Source organism: Triticum aestivum, chromosome 5D (genome assembly GCF_018294505.1).
Source record: "Triticum aestivum cultivar Chinese Spring chromosome 5D, IWGSC CS RefSeq v2.1, whole genome shotgun sequence".
Classification (NCBI taxonomy): domain Eukaryota; kingdom Viridiplantae; phylum Streptophyta; class Magnoliopsida; order Poales; family Poaceae; genus Triticum; species Triticum aestivum.
Genome location: NC_057808.1, coordinates 473339352 through 473354608, shown reverse-complemented (window position 1 = coordinate 473354608; position 15257 = coordinate 473339352). Strand labels below are relative to the sequence as shown.

Below are 15257 nucleotides of genomic sequence, written 5' to 3'. Positions count from 1 at the left end.
TCTCTTCTTCTTCTTCTAGTCTTCTTCTTCTTCTTCTAGTTTTCTTCTTCTTCTCCAAAATGAAGTTAGCTCTATGTTATATCAAAAATTGCATAATATGCTTAGTTCACTAAAAAATGGCATAATTAGCTAGGTTAGCTCCATTTTACCTAAGTATGCTTACTTCTTCTTCTTCTTCATTTTCTTCTTCTTCTGATTCTAGTCTTCTTCTTCTAACTTTCTTGTTTCCCATTTTGCAGATTTAATTCACTATATGGAAGCTTGCATGGATGGAGTGCTTGTTTCCCTGTTCTTTTTTTCATTTGTATCGATGAAAAATGTGGAACTTGTTATATGGATGCATGGAACAATGTGTTGGATGAACATGTGATGTTACTGTAATATGTATGGATGGAACTCTGTTTCTTATGTATGTATGTTGTCATGGATGGAGCTATGTGTTGGATACATCATATGTCTGATGTGCATGTGAAAAAAATATGTATATCTGTGTGTGAATTCCTGTGAAATTAAATGGATTCAAATAAAAATAGGGGATATATAGCCTCTTTGCCGTCTGCTAGCAGACGGCGAAGCTCTTTGCCATCTGCTAGCAGACAACAAAGAGGACACGTGGCAGCTACCTGTAGAAACTGGGAACACTGGCTGCCTATTTGGTCACTTTGCCGTCTGCCAGCAGACAGCAAAGATTCAAATCACTTTGCCGTCCGCTGGCAGACGGCATAGCTGGCCACGTGGTAGCTTCCTAGTGCTGCCTAGCTGAGCTCTTTGCCGTCTGTCAGCGGACGGCAAAGAGCTTTGAATCTTTGCCATCCGCTGGCAGACGGCAAAGAGCGCCGTTAACCCCCTAACGGCTCTCACCCACCCCACTGCCGTCCGTTATCTTTGCCGTCTGCTGGCCTCGGATGGCGAACGGCACAATCCTTTGCCGTCGGTTTCTAATAAGCGGACGGCAAAGAAGGCCTTTACTGCCACATGTTCAGACGGACAGTTTGCCGTCTGCTGGCGGACGGCAAAGAAGTTTGTCGTCCGTGATCTATGCCTTTGCCGTCTGCCATGGCGGAGGCAAAGAAGCTGATTCCAGTAGTGGAAGGGAAGGGCCAAGGAGGATGGGTAGCTTTGCAGCCTTTTTCCTCCCTCCCTTGTCTCGTAGCACTCCGTCTCATAGCCCTTTGCAGGCAGCGTAGCTCTTGTTTGCCGCATCAGGTCTTCTATATAGGAGGATCGGTTCATGCCAGGGAAAGCCTCCACATCGCGGCAAAATTTCGTGTTTTGACCCTTATGGCATACAAATTCAGGATCTGACCCCGGGTGGGAAAATTTTCAGGATTTGACCCTTTCGCTACCGCCAGGGGTCCTGGCGGTAGGGTTAGACAGCCTACCGCCAGGGCCCCTGGTAGTAGGGTGCGACGGAGGGGGACGGCGGCCGTTTGCCCGAGCTGACGTGGATAAGTACCCTACCGCCAGGGCCCCTGGCGGTAGGCTGTCTAACCCTAGCGCCAGCGCCCCTGGCGGTAGGCTGTGGCTGGGTTTTTGCCTCGCGAAGTTTCTGTAACGAAATATCAAAGTGCCCTGGCGTTAGGTTCACCCTACCGCCGGGGGGGTTGGCGGTAGGCTGTGTGACCCTACCGACAGGGTCCGTGGCTGTAGGGTCCTGTGTTTTGTTGTTTCAAGTTCAATTGCTTGCTTCTTTTCAAAATCAATATAACAGCAATATCACAGATCTTAAATAATTAAACTTGGGCATCACATACACATTAACAAAACTTGAAGATAATATAGTTCCACATATAGCAAACGGAGTTCCACAAATAGCAAACGGAGTAAAACTAATTAGGAAACGGAGTTCCACATAGACACACAAGTAGCAAACACACCATTCCACAAATAAGCTACAAACGGAGTTCCAACACACAAGTAGCAAACACACAAGTAGCAAACACACCGTTCCACAAACAGAGTTCCAACTACAAGAGCCAACTATCGAAGAGCAGAATTAGTTGCTCCTTCCCCTCTTGGAGGTACGGTCTGATGTCTACTACACAACCTTCTTCTTGTAGACGTTGTTGGGCCTCCAAGTGCGGAGGTTTGTAGGACAGTAGCAAATTTCCCTCAAGTGGATGACCTAAGGTTTATCAATCCGTGGGAGGCGTAGGATGAAGATGGTCTCTCTCAAACAACCCTGCAACCAAATAACAAAGAGTCTCTTGTGTCCCCAACACACCCAATACAATGGTAAATTGTATAGGTGCCCTAGTTCGACGAAGAGATGGTGATACACGTGCAATATGGATGGTAGATATAGCTTTTTTTAATCTAAAATTATAAAAACAGCAAGGTAACAAGCGATAAAAGTGAGCGTAAACGGTATTGCAATGCTAGGAAACAAGGCCTAGGGTTCATACTTTCACTAGTGCAAGTTCTCTCAACAATGATAACATAATTGGATCATATAACTATCCCTCAACATGCAACAAAGAGTCACTCCAAAGTCACTAATAGCGGAGAACAAACGAAGAGATTATTGTAGGGTACGAAACCACCTCAAAGTTATCCTTTCTGATCGATCTATTCAAGAGTCCGTAGTAAAATAACACGAAGCTATTCTTTCCGTTCGATCTATCCTAGAGTTCGTACTAGAATAACACCTTAAGACACAAATCAACCAAAACCCTAATGTCACCTAGATACTCCAATGTCACCTCAAGTATCCGTGGGTATGATTATATGTTATGCATCACACAATCTCATATTCATCTATTCAACCAACACAAAGAACTTCAAAGAGTGCCCCAAAGTTTCTACTGGAGAGTCAAGAGGAAAACGTGTGCCAACCCCTATGCATAAGTTCACAAGGTCACTGAACCCGCAAGTTGATCACCAAAACATACATCAAGAGATCACGTGAATATCCCATTGTCACCACAGATAAGCACATGCAAGACATACATCAAGTGTTCTCAAATCCTTAAAGACTCAATCTGATAAGATAACTTCAAAGGGAAAACTCAATCCATTCAAGAGAGTAGAGGGGGAGAAACATCATAAGATCAAACTATAATAGCAAAGCTCGCGATACATCAAGATCGTGCCGAAGAACACGAGAGAGAGAGAGAGAGAGAGAGAGAGAGAGAGATCAAACACATAGCTACTGGTACATACCCTCAGCCTCGAGGGTGAACTACTCCCTCCTCATCCTGGAGAGCGTCGGGATGATGAAGATGGCCACCGGTGAGGGATTCCCCCTCCAGCAGGGTGCCGGAACAGGGTCCCGATTGGTTTTTCGTGGCTACAGAGGCTTGCGGCAGCGGAACTCCCGATCTAGGTTTCTTTCTGGGGGTTTCTGTATTTATAGGAATTTTTGGCGTCGGTCTCACGTCAGGGCGGTCTCCGAGTCATCCACGAGATAGGGGGCGAGCCCATGGGGTAGGGCGCGCCCTCCACCCTCGTGGATGTCTCGAGACTCTTCTGGCCCAACTCTTTTACTTCGCAGGCTTCTTTTGGTCCATAAAAAATCATCAAAAATTGGCACGTCAATTGGACTCCGTTTGGTATTCCTTTTCTGTAAAAATCAAAAACAATGAAAAAACAGAAACTGGCACTGGGCTCTAGGTTAATAGGTTAGTCCCAAAAATCATATAAAATAGCATATAAATGCATATAAAACATCCTAGATGGATAATATAATAGCATGGAACAATAAAAAATTATAGATACATTGGAGACATATCAAGCATCCCCAAGCTTAATTCCTGCTCGTCCTCGAGTAGGTTAATGATAAAAACAGAATTTTTGATGTGGAATGCTACTTAACATAATTATCAATGTAATTTTCTTTATTGTGGCATGAAAGTTCAGATCCGAAAGATTCAAGACAAAAGTTTAATATTGACATAAAAATAATAATATTTCAAGCATACTAACAAAGTAATCATGTCTTCTCAAAATAACATGGCCAAAGAAAGTTCATCCCTACAAAATCATATAGTTTGGCTATGCTCCATCTTCGTCACACAAAATGTTCAAATCATGCACAACCCCGATGACAAGCCAAGCAATTGTTTCATACTTTAGTATTCTCAAACTTTTTCAACTTTCACGCAATACATGAGCGTGAGCCATGGACATAGCACTATAGGTGGAATAGAATGGTGGTTGTGGAGAAGACAAAAAAGAGAGGAAGATGGTCTCACATCAACTAGGCGTATTAATGGGCTATGGAGATGCCCATCAATAGATATCAATGTGAGTGAGTAGGGATTGCCATGCAACGGATGCACTAGAGCTATAAATGTATGAAAGCTCAACAAAAGAAACTAAGTGGGTGTGCACCCAACTTGCTTGCTCACGAAGACCTAGGGCATTTTGAGGAAGCCCATTGTTGGAATATACAAGCCAAGTTCTATAACAAAAATTCCCACTAGTATATGAAAGTGACAAAATAAGAGACTCTCTATCATGAAGATCATGGTGCTAATTTGAAGCACAAGTGTGGAAAAAGGATAGTAGCATTGTCCCTTCTCTCTTTTTCTCTCATTTTTTTGTTTGGCTTCTTTGGCCTCTTTTTTCATTGGCTTCTTTGGCCTCTCTTTTTTTCCTCGCACGGGACAATGCTCTAATAATGATGATCATCACACTTCTATTTATTTACAACTCAAGGATTACAACTCGATACTTAGAACAAAATATGACTCTATATGAGTGCCTCCGGCGGTGTACCGGGATGTGCAATGAATCAAGAGTGACATGTATGAAAAATTATGAATTGTGGCTTTGCCACAAATACGATGTCAACTACATGATCATGCAAGGCAATATGACAATGATGAAGCGTGTCATAATAAACGGAATGGTGGAAAGTTGCATGGCAATATATCTCAGAATGGCTATGGAAATGCCATAATAGGTAGGTATGGTGGCTGTTTTGAGGAAGGTAAGTGGTGGGTTATGGTACCAGCGAAAGTTGCGCGGTACTAGAGAGGCTAGCAATGGTGGAAGTGTGAGAGTGCGTATATATAATCCATGGACTCAACATTAGTCATAAAGAACTCATATACTTATTGCAAAAATCTACAAGTCATCAAAACCAAGCACTATGCGCATGATCCTAGGGGGATAGATTGGTAGGAAAAGGCCATCGCTCGTCCCCGACCGCCACTCATAAGGAAGGCAATCAAAGAAACACCTCATGCTTCAAATTTGTTACACAACGGTTACCATACGTGCATGCTACGGGAATCACAAACTTTAACACAAGTATCTCTCAAATTCACAATCACTCCACTAGCATGACTCTAATATCACCATCTTCATATCTCAAAACAATCATAAGGAATCAAACTTCTCATAGTATTCAATGCACTTTATATGAACGTTTTTATTATATCCCTCTTGGATGCCCATCATATTAGGACTAAATTCATAACCAAAGCAAATTACCATGCTGTTCAAGACTCTCAAAATAATATAAGTGAAGCATGAGAGTTCATTAATTTCTTCAAAATAAAACCACCGTCGTTCTCTAAAAGATATAAGTGAAGCACTAGAGCAAACTACAAACTACTCCGAAAGATATAAGTGAAGATCAATGAGTAGTCGAATAATTATGTAACTATGTGAAGACTCTCTAATAACATTTAAGAATTTCAGATCTTGGGATTTTATTCAAACAGCAAGTAAAACAAAATAAAATAAAATGACGCTTCAAGCAAAACACATATCATGTGGTGAATAAAAATGTAGCTCCAAGTAAGGTTACCGATGAACGAAGACGAAAGAGGGGATGCCATCCGGGGCATACCCAAGCTTAGACTCTTGGTTGTCCTTGAATATTACCTTGGGGTGCCTTGGGCATCCCCAAGCTTAGGCTCTTGCCACTCCTTATTCCATAGTCCATCGAATCTTTACCCAAAACTTGAAAACTTCACAACACAAAACTCAACAGAAAACTTGTAAGCTCCGTTAGTATAAGAAAATAAATCACCACTTAGGTACTGTTGTGAACTCATTACTTTTTCATATTGGTGTAATATCTACTGTATTCCAACTTCTCTATGGTTCATACCCTCCGATACTACTCATAGATTCATCAAAATAAGCAAACAACACATAGAAAACAGAATCTGTCAAAAACAGAACAGTCTGTAGTAATCTGTATCATTCGAATACTTCTGTAACTCCAAAAATTCTGAAATAAATTTTCGAACGTGAGTAATTTGTCTATTAATCATCTGCAAAAAGAATGAACCTAAAATCACTCTCCAGTAAAAAATGGCAGCTAATCTCGTGAGCGCAAAAGTTTCTGTTTCTTACAGCAAGATCGCAAAGACTTCACCCAAGTCTTCCCAAAGGTTCTACTTGGCACAAACACTTATTAAAACATAAAACCACATATAAATAGAGGATATATGAATTATTTATTACTAAACAGGAGCAAAAAGCAAATAAAAAATAAAATTGGGTTGCCTCCCAACAAGCGCTATCGTTTAACGCCCCTAGCTAGGCATGACGATTTCAATGATGCTCACATAAAAGATAAGAATTGAAACATAAAGAGAGCATCATGAATAATATGACTAACACATTTAAGCCTAACCCACTTCCTATGCATAGGTATTTTGTGATCAAACAACTTATGGCAAGAATCAACTAGCATAGGAAAGCAAAACAAGCATAGCTTTAAGATTTTCACCACATAGAGAGGAAACTTGATATTATTGCAATTCCTACAAGCATATATTCCTCCCTCATAATAATTTTCAGTAGCATCATGAATGAATTCAACAATATAAATATCACATAAAGAATTCTTTTCATGATCTACAAGCATAGAAATTTTGCACTCTCCACGTAAGCAAACTTATTCTCATCAATAGTAGTGGGAGCAAACTCAACAAAATAACTATCATGTCAAGCATAATCCAATTGAAAATTAAAATCATGATGACAAGTTTTATGGTTATCATTGTTCTTTATAGCATACATGTCATCACAATAATCATCATAGATAGCAACTTTGTTCTCATAATCAATTGGAACCTCTTCCGAAATAGTGGATTCATCACTAAATAAAGTCATGACCTCTCCAAATCCACTTTCATAATTATCACAATAAGATTCAACACCCTCCAAAATAGTGGGATCATTACTTCCTAAAGTTGACACTCTTCCAAACCCACTTTCATCAATATAATCATCATAAATAGGAGGCATGCTATCATCACAATAAATTTGCTCATCAAAACTTGGGGGACAAAAAATATCATTTTCATCAAACATAGCATCCCCAAGCTTGTGGCTTTGCATATCATTAGCATCATGGATATTCAAGGAATTCATACTAACAACATTGCAATCATGCTCATCATTCAAATATTTTATGCCAACCATTTTATAACTTATTCTTCTAACACTTGAGCACAATTTTCCTTTCCATCATTCTCACGAAAGACATTAAAAAGATGAAGCATATGAGGTAACCTCAATTCCATTTTTTGTAGTTTTCTTTTATGGACTAAACTAGTGATAAAACAAGAAACTAAAAGATTCGATTGCAAGATCTAAAGATATACCTTCAAGCACTAACCTCCCCGGCAATGGCGCCAGAAAAGAGCTTGATGTCTACTACACAACCTTCTTCTTGTAGACGTTGTTGGGCCTCCAAGTGCAGAGGTTTGTAGGATAGTAGCAAATTTCCCTCAAGTGGATGACCTAAGGTTTATCAATCCGTGGGAGGCGTAGGATGAAGATGGTCTCTCTCAAACAACCCTGCAACCAAATAACAAAGAGACTCTTGTGTCCCCAACACACCCAATACAATGGTAAATTGTATAGGTGCACTAGTTCGGCGAAGAGATGGTGATACACGTGCAATATGGATGGTAGATATAGGTTTTTGTAATCTGAAATTATAAAAGCAGCAAGGTAACAAGCGATAAAAGTGAGCGTAAATGGTATTGCAATGCTAGGAAACAAGGCCTAGGGTTCATACTTTCACTAGTGCAAGTTCTCTCAACAATGATAACATAATTGGATCATATAACTATCCCTCAACATGCAACAAAGAGTCACTCCAAAGTCACTAATAGCGGAGAACAAACGAAGAGATTATTGTAGGGTACGAAACCACCTCAAAGTTATCCTTTCTGATCGATCTATTCAAGAGTCCGTAGTAAAATAACACGAAGCTATTCTTTCCGTTCGATCTATCCTAGAGTTCGTACTAGAATAACACCTTAAGACACAAATCAACCAAAACCCTAATGTCACCTAGATACTCCAATGTCACCTCAAGTATCCGTGGGTATGATTATACGATATGCATCACACAATCTCAGATTCATCTATTCAACCAACACAAAGAACTTCAAAGAGTGCTCCAAAGTTTCTACCGAAGAGTCAAGAGGAAAACGTGTGCCAACCCCTATGCATAAGTTCACAAGGTCACTGAACCCGCAAGTTGATCACCAAAACATACATCAAGTAGATCACGTGAATATCCCATTGTCACCACAGATAAGCACATGCAAGACATACATCAAGTGTTCTCAAATCCTTAAAGACTCAGTCCGATAAGATAACTTCAAAGGGACAACTCAATCCATTACAAGAGAGTAGAGGGGGAGAAACATCATAAGATCCAACTCTAATAGCAAAGCTCGCGATACATCAAGATCGTGCCGAAGAACACGAGAGAGAGAGAGAGAGAGAGAGAGAGAGAGAGAGAGAGATCAAACACATAGCTACTGGTACATACCCTCGGCCCGAGGGTGAACTACTCCCTCCTCGTCATGGAGAGCGCCGGGATGATGAAGATGGCCATCGGTGAGGGATTCCCCCTCCGGTAGGGTGCTGGAACAGGGTCCCGATTGGTTTTTCATGGCTACAGAGGCTTGTGGCGGCGGAACTCCCGATCTAGGTTTCTTTCTGGGGGTTTCTGTATTTATAGGAATTTTTGGCGTCGGTCTCACGTCAGGGGGGTCTCCGAGTCATCCACGAGATAGGGGGGCGAGCCCAGGGGGTAGGGTGCGCCCTCCACCCTCGTGGATGGCTCGGGACTCTTCTGGCCCAACTCTTTTACTCTGGAGGCTTCTTTTGGTAAATCATCAAAAATTGGCACGTCAATTGGACTCCGTTTGGTATTCCTTTTCTGTAAAACTCAAAAACAAGGAAAAACAGAAAGTGGCACTGGGCTCTAGGTTAATAGGTTAGTCCCAAAAATCATATAAAATAGCATATAAATGCATATAAAACATCCTAGATGGATAATATAATAGCATGGAACAATCAAAAATTATAGATACGTTGGAGACGTATCACGGTCCTCGTTACTCTTTGAACGAGTCTCTTCAGTCTTCTTCTTGGGCCGTCGAGTAACCGGTCTCTGGAAAGGGTCCGGACACAGCAAATCCTTCTTCTTCGGATTCCTCTTTGGCAGCTGAGATGGTTGAGATGTTTGAGTTGGTGGAGGTCCATAATCTTCATCGTACTCCTCCTCCCCATTGCTCTCATCCTCCTCATCCTCCTCCCCTTCTTCATGTGTGGCCTCCTCATCATCCTCCTCCTCCTCCTCCTCCTCAACCAACCTAGACGACGAGGGAACATGGCTCGATGAGCCGATGTGACCCTGTGTGGGTACAGGCTGATAAGCTTCAACCGACCCGGCTCCAGCACACCCAAGCAGCCCTACCAGCTTGCGACAACGCTTCACGAACTTCTGCACTCACAATGAAATAAGGGCATAATAAGTATCAGATTTATGATTGCAAGTGAACAAGATGCATCTGTTCCAAGGAGGCTGAAATTGTGCCTTCATCGTCCCCCTCATTCTGTTCTCAGATTGTATGCTCCCGGGGGCATCACCTAGTGCATCTGAGGCTTCAAAGATGCATCTATTCAGCTCACCAGACTGTAACGGCATAAGTCAGTCACGATGACGAATAAAATAATTTAAATACAACCGTCGGTTCAAACTTACCACTCTGTTGATGAGGGGTGCAAACTCCCTAAATCCACTATGCATGTCTCTGATGCCAGTCTGGTAGGCCTCTTCCTCGGGGTCATCCCTCTCTAGCTCCGCGATGTCTTCTGCCGTCCACCGAGGCCTGAGACGAAGACGGTGCTTCTAGCCATCATCGTACCACCTCATGTGTCGGCCCAGGTAAGCATCCCAATCAGTCACTTTCCTCACCACATCTTTACGGTACCTCCGTCGGTTCCACTCTGTCACATGAGTTCTATGCTCCTCTCCCCAGTCTGTGATCGACTGATTCTTCTGCCGGCTCATCCTGCAAGGCATAGGCCACAAGAAACATCATAATAAAGTCGCCATGCAATGAAATCATGGGCACTAAGAACAAGCGCGCTCACAGGTGGAGCGCATGGCCGCCGGTATCGTTGGGCGGGCTCGGTGGGGTATGCTGATACATCCCAAACTGCATGGACACGCGGTGTGGCAAGTGCCACTCGACGGCGTACACACAGATCATGGGCACGATGCACCGCCAGAGACCCATGTCTGCATCGCACATCATGTTCGGATCGAAGTCCCACTCTTGGTCATGATACGGCCACCAGTTTACCTATTACATATACATTGGTAAGTTCCCACTCTCGGTCAAAAGTGGAATCAAAGAGAAATGTGGTGAGCGAGTTCATATACCTGCGTATGCGTCAAAGCGTCCAACTCATTGGTGTAGGTCTTGTACGAAGTCTTGTTTAGGCCTGTGTAGAGTTTGACAACGTCCCACTTGTAAGCTACGGTGGGGTGTCGAGTCTCGTCGCCGTCTTCCCTATAGGCACCCCATGGGCGTCTTGGCATCTTCTTCGGACGCCCCACCAGCAGCCGCTCCCACATCCAAATGGAGAAGGCCCAGACAAAGCCACCCATATTGGACTTGTCTCCCATCCTCTGCGTTGTGTCATCAAGCTGCAAAACATCAAATGAGGATTAGATATAACAAAATGTCATGGACATACTTTCGTAGGTAGGCAATTCGATACTCTCTTACCCAACGGTATAGGTAGGCGATAGATGTGGTCCCCCAACTGTACCCTGCATCCTAGTTGGCTAGGAAGAACAGATACGACCAGTTGGCAGAGTTCCCAGAGCTGTCTGGAAACACGACCTCCGTGAGAAGATACCACAGGTAGGCCCTCGCGTACCACTCCACAGTTGCCTCATCTGCGCCTTCGGGGCATGTCTTCCGGTGCTCCGAGAGCCAGGGCAACGATACACCGGATGTACGGTTACCCTTAGCACCGGGGCAGTCGCCGATGAGGGTGGTAACCCTCTGCTGCCAGTTGGTCCTCTCCACTCGCCCGGTGAGTGCATGACCCTCGATCGGCATGGCAGTAATCATCAACCAATCCTCGAGGGTCACCGTCATCTCCCCGCATGGCAGATGGAAAGAATGGGTCTCCGGTCGCCACCGGTCAATCAAAGTTATCAGAGCTGCGTGGACAAGCGTCGGTGGCTGACGCTTGAACTGCAACACGAAACCCAACAGTCGGGCTCTCTTGAAGTACGGCGCGTAGCGCTCGTCGTAGTCCATATTCCCGGCAACCCCGTGACCCCTCATGCGCAGTGGCTGGAGCATCTGTCAAAAAGTGGACGGAAAAAGTTAGGAACTTATTTTCATCAATCCGAAAACTTTGATCAATATTTCCTTCATATTACTTACCACTCCATTCTCTATGAAACGGGCACGATGACCCTTGTCGAATGCGTAGTCAAGCATGGAGTACCGTCGGCCGATGTTGTCCGCAAGAGGTGGCCGCCTTAATAAAATTTCATAAACAAAATCATCATAAGCATAAGCATACATAAACAAAAAATGAAATGTTGTCCGCAATAGGGTTCATCTTAAGCATATTCATCCAACAACATCTACTACACATGATGGATCAAATCATATCAACATGCATCATATCAAAATAAAATCCTCCAACATGCATCATATCATCATTTTTTAATATATATTTTTAAAATAGAGTTCATCTTGATTGTATTTTCTCCAAACAACATCTTCATATCATCATATCAACATGCATCATAAAACCTCAATCAAGTCCTCCCACATGCATTACATCATAATTTTTTTAACAAAAAAAATTCACACTAACATATGAACTAATTGATTACAGTTCATATTCAATACCACTAGTTACTAAAGAACTAAGAACTAGAACTAGAATCAAGCTAAAACAATCCTAGGTGGAAAAAAATTCCAATCTAAGTTCAAAAATATGAGGGATTTCAAGCAAATAATGCGTCGAATCGGACGCAAGTTTGCAAAAACTAATTGGAGGGATCGGAGGAGCTTACGTTTCTCTCTTCGGGGCCATCTCGATCCGCAAAAACGATGAAAAAATGGTGAAGATCCGAGGGGGAGAGTGGAGGAGATGAGAGAGGGAGAGAGGGGCGAGTGGGGGAGAAGAAAGAACTGCCGATGGGGGAGGGGGGGGGGAGGGGTGGGGAGATGGGCAGGGGCACGGGATCTCGGGCGAAATAACTGCTCGGACCTTACCGCCAGGGGCGCTGGCGGTAGGGTTAGACAGCCTACCGCCAGGGGCCCTGGCGGTCCACACCAGGGCGCCTGGCGGTAGGCTGTCTAACCCTACCGCCAGCGCCCCTGGCGGTAAGAAAAAGGGTCAAATCCCAAAATATTTCCCAACCGGGGTCAGATCATGAATTTGTATGCGCTAAGGGTCAAAACACGAAATTTAGCCCCGCATCGCCATCTTGATTCTTGAATACTCGATTATGCTACTTTGCTTCGAATTGAACACTAAAAAAGGGGTTGGCTTTTCTTGCAACCAATTAAGTGACCAAATTAATAGAGTCTAGCAAAACTTACGCATCGTAAATCTTCTTTTAATCTGATTTTTTTACTCAATGGATGGATGCATCACATTACGTGAGAAAAAGCAGTAGACGTGACAGTCCCCACCTGCCTGATAGCAACTGGCGATATTAGGTTACATTAGGGCAATGTATAATACATAGCTTCAGGGTGATGCCTCACATGCCATGTAGGATCGGATATCAGATAAAATAGGTTCAGATAGGGAAGCGGGATCCTCTGTAGGAGGCGGGTGCTTGAAGAGAAAAAATATGGCCCGGTGTCGGATAGATGGATCGAGCTTTTGAATACTGCTCCACGAAACATGCTGAGCGATGGTGACGCCCTCCCCTCCCGTCCCAGAAAGATGGACGGATGGATGCTGGAAAGTGGAACCGCCCAAAGTGGCGCGCATTGTTACCGCTCTCATCCTTAGATTCGCCCCGTGCTTTGCCTTTTCCGGGTGTGTAGGCAAGAGCTCCTGCTAATTTTTCATACCCAAATACTAAATCGTGCAGCTGCGCCCGATGGACCTCGCGAGTGCACGCTATATACGGCAAAAAACTCACATGGCACGCGGTATGTCCGAGCAGGCCTACCATAAAAGGTAATTAGCATCTCTTGTCATCATTACACTATAAAAAAGGAAAGTATATTGTCCCTCATCCCTTCGAATGCTCCCTACTTTACATAAATCAGTCAAGAATGGAAAAGTACGTGCATTTATTTGGGTTTTATAAAATTTAAAAAGCCATAACTTTTGGTTAGAGTATCGAAATTTAGATTCGTTTTCACCATTGGGTTTCTCGCGATGAGTTCTTCAAAACTACATCTCACATGGGTATGTTTCGGCAAACTTTATTTTTAGAGCAACTTTGAGTGCTGATGAGGCAACTTTAGTGCTATAGTAAAGCAACTTCTTCTTTGTTTGCCTACTATGATTGCCTATCAACGAGAAGTCCTTATAAGTTGCCTCGCATGACTATCATGTTCACTAAATTGACATATAAGTTGTCTACCACACTATCAAGTATGCTAACACTATGTTTCAGAGTATAGGCAATATGAGCTACGCCGGCAGACAACTTCTCCTAGTATATTAGCCAACTAATTAGCGAGGGCATCATTATTAGGCAGTTGCTCGGATTTGTTTTGAACAGTTTTTTGCATTTGTTTTTTTAATGCAGTTGCTTGGTTTTCCTAGAACAGTTGCTTGTTTTTTTTGCTAGAACAGTTTTTTATTTTTGTCTTTTCTTTGTAATTGAGTTGTTTTGGATTTTTGCTAGAATAGATAAGTTGCATTGGGAGGGGGTGGGGGTCAGATAGTTGTCCACAAAGCCTATTCAAGTTGGTCATATGTTTTTTCTGCCTGAAGTAGACAATACAAGTAGTAATGCTAGGGACAGTTTGCTTGGTTTTGCTAGGACAATTTTCCCATATATGTTTTTTAGTAATGCAGTTGCTTGGTTTTGTAGGAGAATTGCTCAGTTTTGCATTGTGGTTTGCTAATACATGTGCTTGGTTTTGCTAGAAACAAGCATTGTGTTTTGGTAATACAATTGCTAGGATTTGCTAGGATAATTGTTTATAGGAATAGTTGCTTTGGATCTTTGCTAGAACAATTGTGTGGATTTCTGCTAGGGGGAAGTTGCTGAGAGTTTGCAAGAACAATTTCTATATGCAGATATGTATAGTTGCATACACAAAAGATGAGTAGGAGTTGCACATAGTGTGACATCGAGTTGCTAGGGGGGATCAGGAATTGCATAGGGGGAATATCTGACAGTTTGCCCACAAATCTATGTAAGTTGATCATATTTTTCGCACGAAGTTCCCTGCAAAAATAGTATAAGTTAGATAATCCTATGTGTTTTTTTTGTGATGCCATTTTTTACTCTTTGTATGATATGACGTTTCACTACTTTTGTGCCTAAAGTAGTAATGCTAGAGTTCTTTCACGTTTTTAAACTATCACGCATGTGATGAGTAGGGTTGGAGAGGAGTGGGGTCGAGAGGTTGACGCATACAGGAGCTGCTCATAAGATGGGAATGAGTTGCTCACACAATGAGAAGGAGTTGCTCAAAATGCGAGGACCAGTTGCATAGTGAGGGAAGATGAGACCTAAGTTGTTCATCAAGGGACCTAATTTGCCTACAATCTTGAAAAGTTTTTGTGGGATCTAAGTTATCTATCATGATTCCAAATTTTAAAACTATATTGGATGGATGGTTGCCTTGTGCATTCCTTTTTAAGGGGAGTCTCCCCGCAATACTACTGAGCGTGTGAATGTTGGCTATCCAGGTCATGGGTGTTGAGTAGTTGCATAAGTGGGGGCATATGAGAACTTGCATCTAGGGTGATGAGAATTTTTTATATATAGGTGGTGGATCAGACAGTTTCCAATAAACATACGC

The 15257-nt window shown here is 42.8% G+C and overlaps 1 pseudogene; it reads right to left on the bottom strand.

The window, feature by feature from the left end:
• Positions 1-1467: 1467 nt before the first annotated feature.
• LOC123122900 (serine/threonine-protein phosphatase 7 long form homolog) lies at positions 1468-12345 on the bottom strand (annotated as a pseudogene).
• Between the last annotated feature and the right edge of the window lie 2912 nt (positions 12346-15257).